Raw genomic sequence first — 12,718 nt, 5'->3', positions numbered from 1 at the left:
CACTGACTGTGGGTACTTGACACTGGACTTCAGGCATTTTGGCATTTCCTTCTCCCCAGTCTTCCTCCAGACTCTGGCACCTTGATTTCCGAATGACATGCAAAATTTGCTTTCATCAGAAGAAAGTACTTGGGACCACTTAGCAACAGTCCAGTGCTGCTTCTCTGTAGCTCAAAAGTGGCTTTACCTGGGGAATGCGGCACCTGTAGCCCATTTCCTGCACACGCCTGTGCACGGTGGCTCTGGATGTTTCCACACCAGACTCAGTCCACTGCTTCCTCAGGTTCCCCAAGGTCTGGAATCGGTCCTTCTCCACAATCTTCCTCAGGGTCCGGTCTCCTCTTCTCGTTGTACAGCGTTTTCTGCCACATTGTTTCCTTCCAACAGACTTACCATTGAGGTGCCTTGATACAGCACTCTGGGAACAGCCTATTTGTTGAGAAATTTCTTTCTGGGTCTTACCCTCTTGCTTGAGGGTGTCAATGATGGCCTTCTTGACATCTGTCAGGTCGCTAGTCTTAAGGTACCGTCACACATAGCGACGCTGCAGCGATACCGACAACGATCCGGATCGCTGCAGCGTCGCTGTTTGGTCGCTGGAGAGCTGTCACACAGACAGCTCTCCAGCGACCAACGATCCCGAGGTCCCCAGTAACCAGGGTAAACATCGGGTAACTAAGCGCAGGGCCGATCTTAGTAACCCGATGTTTACCCTGGTTACCATCCTAAAAAGTAAAAAAACAAACGCTACATACTTACCTTCTGCTGTCTGTCCTCGGCGCTCTGCTTCTCTGGTCTGGCTGTGAGCGCCGGGCAGCCAGAAAGCAGAGCGGTGACGTCACCGCTCTGCTTTCCGGCTGACCGACGCTCACAGCCAGAGCAGGAGGAGTGCAGAGCAGTGAGAGCACAGCGCTGGAGGACAGACGGCTGTAGGTAAGTATGTAGTGTTTGTTTTTTTACTTTTAGGATGGTAACCAGGGTAAACATCGGGTTATTAAGCGCGGCCCTGCGCTTAGTTACCCAATGTTTACTCTGGTTACCAGCAAAGACATCGCTGAATCGGTGTCACACACGCCGATTCAGCGATGTCTACGGGGAGTCCAGCGACGAAATAAAGTTCTGGACTTTCTTCCCCGACCAGCGGTCTCCCAGCAGGGGCCTGATCGCTGCTGCCTGTCACACTGGACGATATCGCTAGCGAGGACGCTGCAACGTCACGGATCGCTAGCGATATCGTCTAGTGTGACAGTACCTTTACCCATGATGGGGGTTTTGAGTAATGAACCAGGCAGGGAGTTTATAAAAGCCTCAGGTATCTTTTGCATGTGTTTAGAGTTAATTAGTTGATTCAGAAGATTAGGGTAATAGGTCGTTTAGAGAACCTTTTCTTGATATGCTAATTTATTGAGACAGGTTTTTTGGGTTATCAGGAGTTGTATGCCAAAATCATCAGTATTAAAACAATAAAAGACCTGACAAATTTCAGTTGGTGGATAATGAATGTATAATATATGAAAGTTTAATTGTAATCATTACATTATGGTAAATAATGAAATTTAACACTATATGCTAATTTTTTGAGAAGGACCTGTATAACGGCGATGACCTGACAGTGTCTGTAGCTTAGGTCTGTGCAGCTAGTCTCCAATCTCCAGTTCGTGAACTGAGGAGAAGTTCAGAACTGAAAATTATATTTGAGAGGCGGCAGAGCGAATGCTGGTGAATAGTGATGATTTAGTATGGAAATCTGTTTTCCCTTCCTGCCCCAACAGATGGGGATATTATCTGACCTGAGAATTCATAGGACAGGTATCAATAAAAATTTGACTGAACACTGTATAAGTGGATTGTAACGCCACTCCATTTTGTTTTAAACTTTTATTAGTGGCGTGAATGTCTTGTGCTGCTGACAGGACTAAGGAAAACAGATTTACCTTCTAAATCCTCACTTCCCTTACAGCAGCACAACAGATGGGGATATAGAAAGAAAATCCTTTAGGAGAGACCTACTGCACCTATCTCAAAAATGGCTGTCTTTTCTATATGTCTTTACATAGAGTTTTACATTGAGTAAGTAAATTTATTAGGAGTGGCCGAGAGCCCACGTTACGTATTTGCTCCACTGACTTAAGGAGTATAATGCAACACTTGAGGATGAGATACTAGGCTTCAAGAATAGTGCAGTTTTCTAAATGTAGGCCTACTGCTACTGGTGTGGCTGATATTTTAGGTTTTCTCCTTTTGCTAGAAAGGTATTTTCTTTTCAAGCTGCTGACCCTAGATGACAAAAGGGCAGTCATTTCATAGTCTACTGGAGAACTGGGAAAGATAAGAAACATGACTAGTGCCAAGCAATGGTAAAACCTCAGCATGTCCTATTCTGGATGGCAAAAAAGGTGCTGAATGACCCAGAGCAGGAAGATTATTTGCTGACTTTGCAGAGGTTTCTCGCAAGTGCTCAAAGATAGAACCACACACGCAAAAATTTGAGACATGTCCCTTGGATGTCAGTAGAGCAGTGCAAACTACACTAGGAAGATAAGTTTGGCTTCTTTGAGACTAATTCATCACTATTCAGCCAACACATAATCATACAGATGAGGTCTGTGGCCCTGCCATACTCTGTTATCTAATCCGTGGTATTAACGTCATATCAACTGGAAGTTTTGTGAGCACTTGATATGCAACTCCTTCATATCCCAAACCAATAGGATAAGAAGACAGAACATAAGCCAAATTACCTTCAGGATATTAAGGCTGAAACATTGCTTGTTCTTACGATGAGCCTAGAACATTAATGACGTCCAGATGAGCTCTCCATCCCCACTGAGGGTTGTCGGCCTGGTGCTCAGAGGAAACTAGGAGTCTGATGTAATGGACACTTTCTGACTTTGCTGTCAGAAGCCAAAGTAAAGCTCCTCTAAGGAAGCTAGGTAGACATTTATATTACATTCATGATAGTCAAAGACCTTAGAAAACAAGGGCTACAGATGAACTCTCCATTGCTTACACTGTATTTCATGTGCGTGAGCCATAGCAAGAGTCAAGTCTTTCCAATCTACATTGCAGAAAGATATTCTGTCATTCCTGAAAGTTCTTACTGCAAAACAATGATTAGGTACGTTTAATTCAGTGAAGAATATAGCCATTCTCCTCCCATCATGGCCACTCTTGGGAAGCCTGCATCACTGCTCCCGGAACATGATGAGATGGCTTCCTTTACCACTAAAACTAATCTTGCTTTAACAAGGGCAAAGCTGTTGTTAAATCTCAGGCCACAGTCTACAGGAGACTTTGTCTTGTTATTTAAGAATTAATAAGACTAACATCTTATTGTAAGAAGATCTGCAAAAGAAATATGTTAGCCTGCTCTTACCATCTGTCCAGTTGAGGTCAATCAGACAAGAAAAAAGGTAGAGGTGTGATTTGGGGCACCTTTTATATAGTGTTCAAGTGTCAATTAAAATTCCTACCTGTCCTATCAGTGTAAATGAAGTAGAATATATTTATCTCTTGTGCTAATGTAATGAAAATGCAGTATTTAATTTAAGTAATGGCTAGAAACATTCCTCATATGCGCACACAACAGCTTATTCTGGTAAGTTACACAAAAAGGGTTTCACAGAGAATGTGATAAAACATAGCCACTGTCACATATTTCAAGTTGCAAACCATCTAGTCATGTGTCACGATGCATTGCAGATGGAATAAACACCACTCAAAATGTGTCTCCTCTGTCACAGGGAACAGCATCATGAACAAGCATAACTAATCTTCTCACTAATAGTTGCTCACAGTTGCCAGGCAAGTTTATGACTTACATTTCACATGAGCTTTAGAAAAGTTGGACTGGACTTTGGTGGATAAGGGCAACTTTTCCAACCTTGCTGTGTAATAGTTTTGATATAGCTGCCGCACCATTGTGTTTGTCCAGCATTCTTTCTTTTGTGGCTCTGTATATAGTTTTGTTAATTGTAATACTCCTCTACCTTTTGTAAGTAAAACTGACACTATTACAAGTCATCTATTGTTTTAACATGTTGTTTTTTACTTGTGGTGGAAAGCAGTATGCATCTGTTTCTAATTTATCAGAAATTAGGCCAGCCAAAATATCCAAATACCGTAATTACAAGGTCTGGTTATTTTCTGTAACCCCTTCATGACCCAGCCTATTTTGACCTTAATGACCTGGCCATTTTTTGCGATTCTGACAAGTGTCCCTTTATGAGGTAATAACTCGGGAACGTTTCAACGGATCCTAGCCATTCTGAGGTTGTTTTTTCGTGATATATTGGGCTTCATGTTAGTAGTAAATTTAGGTCGATAATTTTTGCATTTATTTGTGAAAAAAATCGGAAATTTGGCAAAAATTTTGAAAATTTAGCAATTTTCAAATTTTTAATTTTTTTTCTGTTAAACCAGAGAGTTATCTGAAACAAAGTAGATAATAAATAACATTTCCCACATGTCTACTTTACATCAGCACAATTTTGGAAACAATTTTTTTTTTTTTGCTAGGAAGTTATAAGGATTAAGATTTGACCAGCGTTTTCTCATTTTTACAACGAAATTTACAAAACCATTTTTTTTAGGGACCATCTCACATTTGAAGTCAGTTTGAGGGGTCTATATGGCTGAAAATACCAAAAAGTGACACCATTCTAAAAACTGCACCCCTCAAGGTGCTCAAAACCATATTCAAGAAGTTTATTAACCCTTCAGGTGCTTCACAGCAGCAGAAGCAACATGGAAGGAAAAAATGAACATTTAACTTTTTAGTCACAAAAATGATCTTTCAGCATTATCGCTAACCCATGCCGATTTTGACATGCGTTAAGGATGCGTTACGATAATGAAAGTCTATGGGTGCATTAACAGATCCGATATATTGTGTTAGTGCCGCTAAGTAACGTATCCGTTAAAAGGATCACCCTAACGCAGTGTGAACCTAGCCTTACCCTTCAGGTGCTTCATAGGAATTTTTTGAATGTTTAACCCCTTTCTGCCATCCAACGTACTATTCCGTCCATGTGGGGTGGGCCTTAATTCCCATGGACGGAATAGTACGTCCAGGGCGATCGGCCATGCTCACGGGGGGAGCGTGGCCGAGTGTCAGCTGCCTATCGCAGCTGACATCAGGCGCTATGTGCCAGGAGCGGTCACGGCCCGCCCCCGGCACATTAACCCCCGGCACACCGCGATCAAACATGATCGCGGTGTGCTGGCAGTATAGGGAAGCGTCGTGCAGGGAGGGGGCTCCCTGTGGGCTTCCCTGAGACCCCCACAGCAAAGCGATGTGATCGCGTTGTGATCTCCTTGTGCTCCAGTGATAGATCTTGCAATCTAATCAATCCGAAGGTTTTGTGGACTCATCCATACACCTAGAGGCAACGCACATCTGCCTCTGGAGCCCAGAGTCGTTGATTGATCATATGGACCGCATATTTACGCTCTAGGCCCGCTTGAAATCTGAGGCCTGCAAGCAGGCCTCAAGCCTGACAGGAGAGAATACAGCCCACCATTCGCCTGTGGACCTGCTGCACCTCATCCTATTAAAGAAAACCGAATTCAGTGAGGCAAGAGAGGAACCCACCCCCGTTTACCTGGGACCCGGTGGCTCTGCTGGGGGAGATCCGCTGCCGTAGAAAGGTGAGGGAACCAGCGGAGGTGATTAGGCGAAGGGCCCGTCAGTGACGCTTCCCGCCTTCCTCCTCCCCTCCCTGCAGCGCGCCGCGGCCTCTGTGCTCGCTGTGATGCCGGCGCTTGGTCTCGGTGAGACAGATTGGCACCTACGTGCCGAGGATCCAGAGCCGCCTCCCCGAGGCTGCGTCTGCTTACCTGCCACATCGCCGGCCGCCTGGTGCTCCGGTGTGTTCTGCGGCGGGGAACTGACAGCGGGGCCGAGTCCGTCCGACGGCGGTGAGTGGAGGAGCGCCGATTGCTGTGGTGACTCTCCTTGTGCCGCATTTTCTGAGGTAAGACGGGCCGTGCTGTTGTGCTCGGGGTGCTCCCCCTATAAGATGCTTCCCCACAGACAGGAAACGCAAGGCGTGACTGGCCTCCCCTGGAGACGGACACTGTGGCGTCGGGCCTGAGTGCTGGGAGAACCCTGTATCTAGAGTTGCCTGGGAAGAAAACTAAATAAGTCTGTCAGGGGGCACTCCACTTCCCTCTTTATTAACAGCGTTGGAGAGGGAATTCAGGGAACGGACAGTCTGCATACTTATATTGGCGCCATTTTCATCTAAAGGCTCAAGCACTAAAGTAGTAGAAAAGACCTCAGCCTGTAAGGAAACAACTCAACATCCTAGCCCCCTCCATTTTTAAAAGACTTGAAAGCGCAGATTGCAGGGTCTGTACCTTGGTGAATAGTGAAGGATTGCAGACTGCTCAATTCTCAGATATGTGATCCTGTGCTGACACCTACTGGCCGCTTGAAGGAACTGTCACCACCTTCTAATCCTGGAACACCTTAAAAGTTTACTGAGTCGGAATTAATGGCCTGACACCAGCACCCCCCAACCCCCGTAAGGGACAGCATACAGCATGTATTTCCCTTGATTCTATCCTTTTAAGCTGGTCGTATAATACTGTGGTTCTCTATCTAATTCTACCGCTCCCATGACTAAGCAGCGTAGAACTAACTCCAGGTACGCTAGCAATCGGTTCCAGGCGCTGACGGATCTAGAAGATACTATGTCACCTGAGCCACACTCCCAGTCTGAATCCTCTAATTCTTCCATAATGGACGGAGCGAGTCAGATACAATTCCAGCCTCTACCACCAGGGTGCCTAGTACCCCAACTCCGGACCACAATGCCCTACTCTCTCAATTTCAGTCTATTTTACATACGGAATTATCCAAAATGTCCGATAAACTGACTAAAGACCTAACGAAAGAGATTAGGGAGCTGGGATCTCGTACCTCTGACTTAGAAGATAAAATGGACTCTGCTCTAACCAGTGGCGTAGGAAGGGGGGTGCGGGGGGGGGGGCGGTCCGCCCCGGGCGGCACAATGCGGGGGGCGGCCGGCGCTGCAGGAGAAGAAAAAAAAAAAAAAAAAGACACCCCTTTAAATCTTCGGGCGGCGCCGTCCGCCGCCACGACCAGGGCCAGCTCCCCCCACCACCGGACCCCGCCCCCCGCTCTATACTCACCTCTCCTGGTTCCTGCGGCGCCGGCATGCTGCAGCGTCCTCTGACTCTGCGACGTCTCAGAGCAGAGGGCGCGATGACGTCACTACTGTGCGCGCCGCTCTGCCTCTCTGTCCTGAGCGTCGCAGAGCCGGAGAGACGCTGACTGCACCGGACCTGCGCTGGGAACGGGAGAGGTGAGGATTTTACTTTTTTTTTTTTTTCTTTATGTCTGACTGTCTGGGGCTGGGGCAATACTGGAGACCATGGGGCAGATTGCTGGACACACTGGGGCAATACATGAGACCATGGGGCAGATTGCTGGACACACTGGGGCAATACAGGAGACCATGTGGCAGAATGCTGGACACACTGGGGCAATACAGGAGACCATGGGGCAGATTGCTGGACACACTGGGGCAATACAGGAGACCATGGGGCAGATTGCTGGACACACTGGGGCAATACTGGAGACCATGGGGCAGAATGCTGGACACACTGGGGCAATACAGGAGACCATGTGGCAGAATGCTGGACACACTGGGGCAATACAGGAGACCATGGGGCAGATTGCTGGACACACTGGGGCAATACTGGAGACCATGGGGCAGAATGCTGGACACACTGGGGCAATACAGGAGACCATGTGGCAGAATGCTGGACACACTGGGGCAATACAGGAGACCATGGGGCAGATTGCTGGACACACTGGGGCAATACTGGAGACCATGGGGCAGAATGCTGGACACACTGGGGAAATACTGGAGACCATGTGGCAGAATGCTGGACACACTGGGGCAATACAGGAGACCATGGGGCAGATTGCTGGACACACTGGGGCAATACTGGAGACCATGGGGCAGAATGCTGGACACACTGGGGAAATACTGGAGACCATGGGGCAGATTGCTGGACACACTGGGGCAATACAGGAGACCATGGGGCAGATTGCTGGACACACTGGGGCAATACTGGAGACCATGGGGCAGAATGCTGGACACACTGGGGCAATACAGGAGACCATGTGGCAGAATGCTGGACACACTGGGGCAATACAGGAGACCATGGGGCAGATTGCTGGACACACTGGGGCAATACTGGAGACCATGGGGCAGAATGCTGGACACACTGGGGAAATACTGGAGACCATGTGGCAGAATGCTGGACACACTGGGGCAATACAGGAGACCATGGGGCAGATTGCTGGACACACTGGGGCAATACTGGAGACCATGGGGCAGAATGCTGGACACACTGGGGAAATACTGGAGACCATGGGGCAGAATGCTGGACACACTGGGGCAATACAGGAGACTATGGGGCAGATTGCTGGACACACTGAATACTGGAGACCATGGGGCAGATTTCAGGACACATTGAGGCAATGCTGGAGACCCTGGGCAGACTTCTGGACATACTGGGGCAATACTGGAGACCATGGGGCAGATTGCTGGACACACCGGGGCAATACTGGAGACCATGGGGCAGAATGCTGGACACACTGGGGCAATACAGGAGACCATGGGGCAGATTGCTGGATACACCGGGGCAATACTGGAGACCATGGGGCAGAATGCTGGACACACTGGGGCAATACAGGAGACCATGGGGCAGATTGCTGGACACACTGGGGCAATACTGGAGACCCTGGGGCAGATTTCTGGACACATTGAGGCAATGCTGGAGACCCTGGGGCAGACTTCTGGACACACTGGGGCAATGCTGGACACTGGGGCAGATTGCTGGACACACTGGGGGTAATATGCTGGACACACTGGGGCAATGCTGGACACTGGGGGTAATATGCTGGACACACTGGGGCAGACTGCTGGACACACTGGGGAAAGGCTGGACACTGGGGCAGATTGCTGGACACACTGGGGGCAGTTCTGGACATACTGGGGCAGATTGCTGGACACACTGGGGGTAATATGCTGGACACACTGGGGCAGATTGCTGGACAACATGGGGGTAATATGCTGGACACACTGGGGCAGATTGCTGGACAACATGGGGGTAATATGCTGGACACACTGGGGGCAGGACTTGAGGCATGGGCAGAATGTAGATACGGGGCATGATTGGAGACACGGGGCAGGATTGGATCATGGGGCAGGACGGATACGATGGAGGCTGGTGGGGCAGGATGTGGAGATCATATGGGGTAGAATGGATACTCATGAGGGCAGGATGCGAGAACATATGGCTGGAGCCAGGAATGAGAAACGGGGCCAGGGTGGGGAATAGTGTTACCATAGGGGCTAATTAAGGGATATTATTACTGCAGTGATGTATTTATTTTATTTTTTGAGTATACTGTTTTAAATGGGGGGGGCGGTCCTGTTACTGTGCAGAGTGACACTATATCACCTTTTTTTCTTCATGTGATGTAATGTAGAAGTTGTGAAAAATTAAGTAATGTGTTCTGCAAGCGGAGCTCGAGATAACTGTGTTATTTCCTGCAGAAACGAGTCCTGGCTGGAAGGAATGATGGCGGTCTGTGCTGGATGAAAGATGAAGGACTTCACCTAGAGACGTCACTGGTGAGTCAGTGTTACCTATACACTGACACTATACACTGTATACTATATAGAGGTCCTGTGTATAATGTCACCAGTGATCTCTGTATTACCTCTACACAGACACTGCATACTAAGTACAGATCTCCTGTGAATACTGGCACTTATGGTGATAGTATTGTGGTTTTTTTTTTATTACTAATCAGTATTGTAGTATTCAGTCACTATGTGGTGGTAATATGTGGTCTGGAAATGGTGTTGTGGTATTTGTCCCTTGTATGTAGTATTATTCGGTCACTATGTGGCCTGGTCATGGTGTGGTGGTATTAAGTCACAGGTGTGGCATGTGGGGGTGACACCATTAGGCCCAGTTTAAGTTCTACAAAACAGGAAAACCGTTTTTGGTAACCTTTGTGTGTATTGAGCCGGGGGGGGGCGCCAAACTCGGGAACAGCCCCGGGCGGCAAAAGCTCTAGCTACGCCTCTGGCTCTAACCAATCTTGCCACCCAGGAAAAAGATATGGAGATATATACCCTCAACAACAAACTAGAGGATTTCGAGAATCGAGCCTGCAGAAGCAATATCAGAATTAGAGGCCTGCCGGAGTCCATTACAGACCTCCAGTCAATGGCCACAGCTCTGTTCCAAGAACTTCTACCCGGCATTTCTATTGAACGCCTTGAGATGGACCGCATTCACAGAGCCTTAACCAGGAAAAACCCCAATGGCCCCCCGAGAGACATAATCTTAAAGCTACGTTATTATAAAACTAAAGATCAACTTCTCCAAGCTGCAAGAAATTCTACATCTTTGGTTTTCCAGGGGCACTCCTACGAACTGTTCCCAGACCTGGCCCCTACTACTATTGCGAAAAGACGGGCAATGAGACCATACTTGGACGTTTTACGTTCCAAAAACATTAAGTATCGTTGGGGATTCCCCTTTAAGCTGATATTTACCCACGGTGAGATGGTTCACACGGTCCTTTCCCCGGAGGGCGCGGGCCGCTGCCTCACCAAGCTACAGCTTATGATTCCCCCCTCACCTGCCCCACAACCATCATCGTCATTGCCGCGGTCGGGAGACAGACGATCTGAGCTGCAGGCCTCATCCGGGCCCCCCTTGAGACCCAACGCTTACTATAGCTCCTCCTGGATCTTTGATCCACACCTAGGCAATTCAAACTGCAGCCTTAGAATCCTCTGGTGTCAATATTATCTTTTGTCTGTTTTATAGCAGACAGAAAAGTTCGTGTTAATGCTATTGAAGCATACTAATATTTTTTCACTTCACAGTTTAGGATTGTTTTCCAGTTTCTTTTCTATGATTCTTCAGCGCCTTTGACCTCTATTGAACGTTTACTTGGAATCCAGATTTGATTTGTTATTTTATGAGCTATGAGTGCCTAAGGAGGTCTATTTTTCTTATAATGCACCGCTGTTTTATTTGTGTTATAAGGTTATTGATACTAACTTTATGCCTTGTTTTGTTTTGGTATTCCATTATAGCTGTAAGTTCTTTCTTAATAACCGCCCCTACAGGGCTGGCACAGTTCGCAGCCTACATGTAGACCCGATATATTGCTAGGCCTTATTGGCGCTCCATATATCCAGCTTTCCCCATCTACCCCACCCTTCCTTCACACTTAATTACTAGGTCTACTCTAAATTGCGTTGTCCCTACAGTGTCCCTATACACTGCTGCTCAGCATGTTGTGCTTGGCTAATGTTACGGTTTCCCCTGTTAGCCTTATATCCCAGTTATACCCGACCACCCACTCCTCCTCCCCCATTCCCCACCCGAGTAAACACTATCTATCTTGCCTGAACCAAGAGGACTCTTTCATTTCCAACCCCAAACCACGAATGATAGCTACCATAGGCGAACCCCACATCTCTTTATCATGCCGCTAACGATCATTTCACACAATGTACGCGGTTTTAATTCTCCACACAAACGTACCAAGGCCTTTCGCTATTATAGGTCTCAACGGGCTGACGTGGTCTGTCTCCAAGAGACACACTTCTCGGCCAGTTCTTATCCTAAGTTCTTATCCGCTTCCTACCCATTATATTATCTAGCTACTGCCCCAAATAAGACTAAAGGCGTTGCCATTTGCTTTAAGAGGTTCGTCCCTTTTGTCTTTAAATCTTTAGTAGCCGATAAAGAAGGTCGTTACTTGATAGTTACAGGCACCATTTCGGACGAACTGGTAACCATCGTTTCGTACTATGCCCCTAACACCCATCAAACCGCCTTTTTCTCTCAGTTATGTGAATTAATCACTGAGCATGCCCAAGGAGCTACGGTACTGTGCCGCGATTCTAACTGTATACTCAAACCCCATTTGGATAGGTCAACAATTACACAATCCCTTACTATTCCATCACCTCTTCCGTCGGCGGACTCGTCCTCCCTTAATAAACTCCTCTCCCAATACCAGTGGGTGGACCTGTGGAGGGACTTGCACCCCTCACAGAGAGATTATACGTATTTTTCCCCGCGACACTTAGTCCATACCAGAATAGACCACATATTTGCCCATCCATCCTTCATTCCTAATGTCTCTAATGTCTCCATCCTTTCCACCCCATGGTCTGATCATTCCCCAATCTTGCTTATATGTTCCGCGCTGCACCCTAAACCGCAATCATATAATTGGATCCTGAACGACTCTCTGCTCTCCTACCCTGATATCAATTTGAAATTAAAAGGTCACCTAGAAGAGTATTTTTCTTTAAATCTTCAATCAGCTTCTTCCCCTATTTCTTTGTGGGAAGCGCATAAGGCAGTATTGAGAGGCCTCTGTATTCAAGTGGCCTCCCGCAGGAAAAAAGAGAGATGTGCGAAGATGGCTGAATTGGAGGACAGGGTATCAGTGCTTGAGACTCAATTAAAGAATTCGCCATCCCCTGACATATATAGAAATCTCACCCACGCCCGAACTGAACTTTACCTCTGTCTAGCTGAAAACGCTGACCGAGCCTTACGCTGGTCCCAACAACGGTTTTATGCCCTCAATAATAAAAACAACTCCAATTTAGCACGTTGGTTAAAATGCCTA

This window comes from Ranitomeya imitator, chromosome 4 (assembly GCF_032444005.1).
Source record: "Ranitomeya imitator isolate aRanImi1 chromosome 4, aRanImi1.pri, whole genome shotgun sequence".
Classification (NCBI taxonomy): Eukaryota; Metazoa; Chordata; class Amphibia; order Anura; family Dendrobatidae; genus Ranitomeya; species Ranitomeya imitator.
This window is presented reverse-complemented; position numbering follows the sequence as displayed.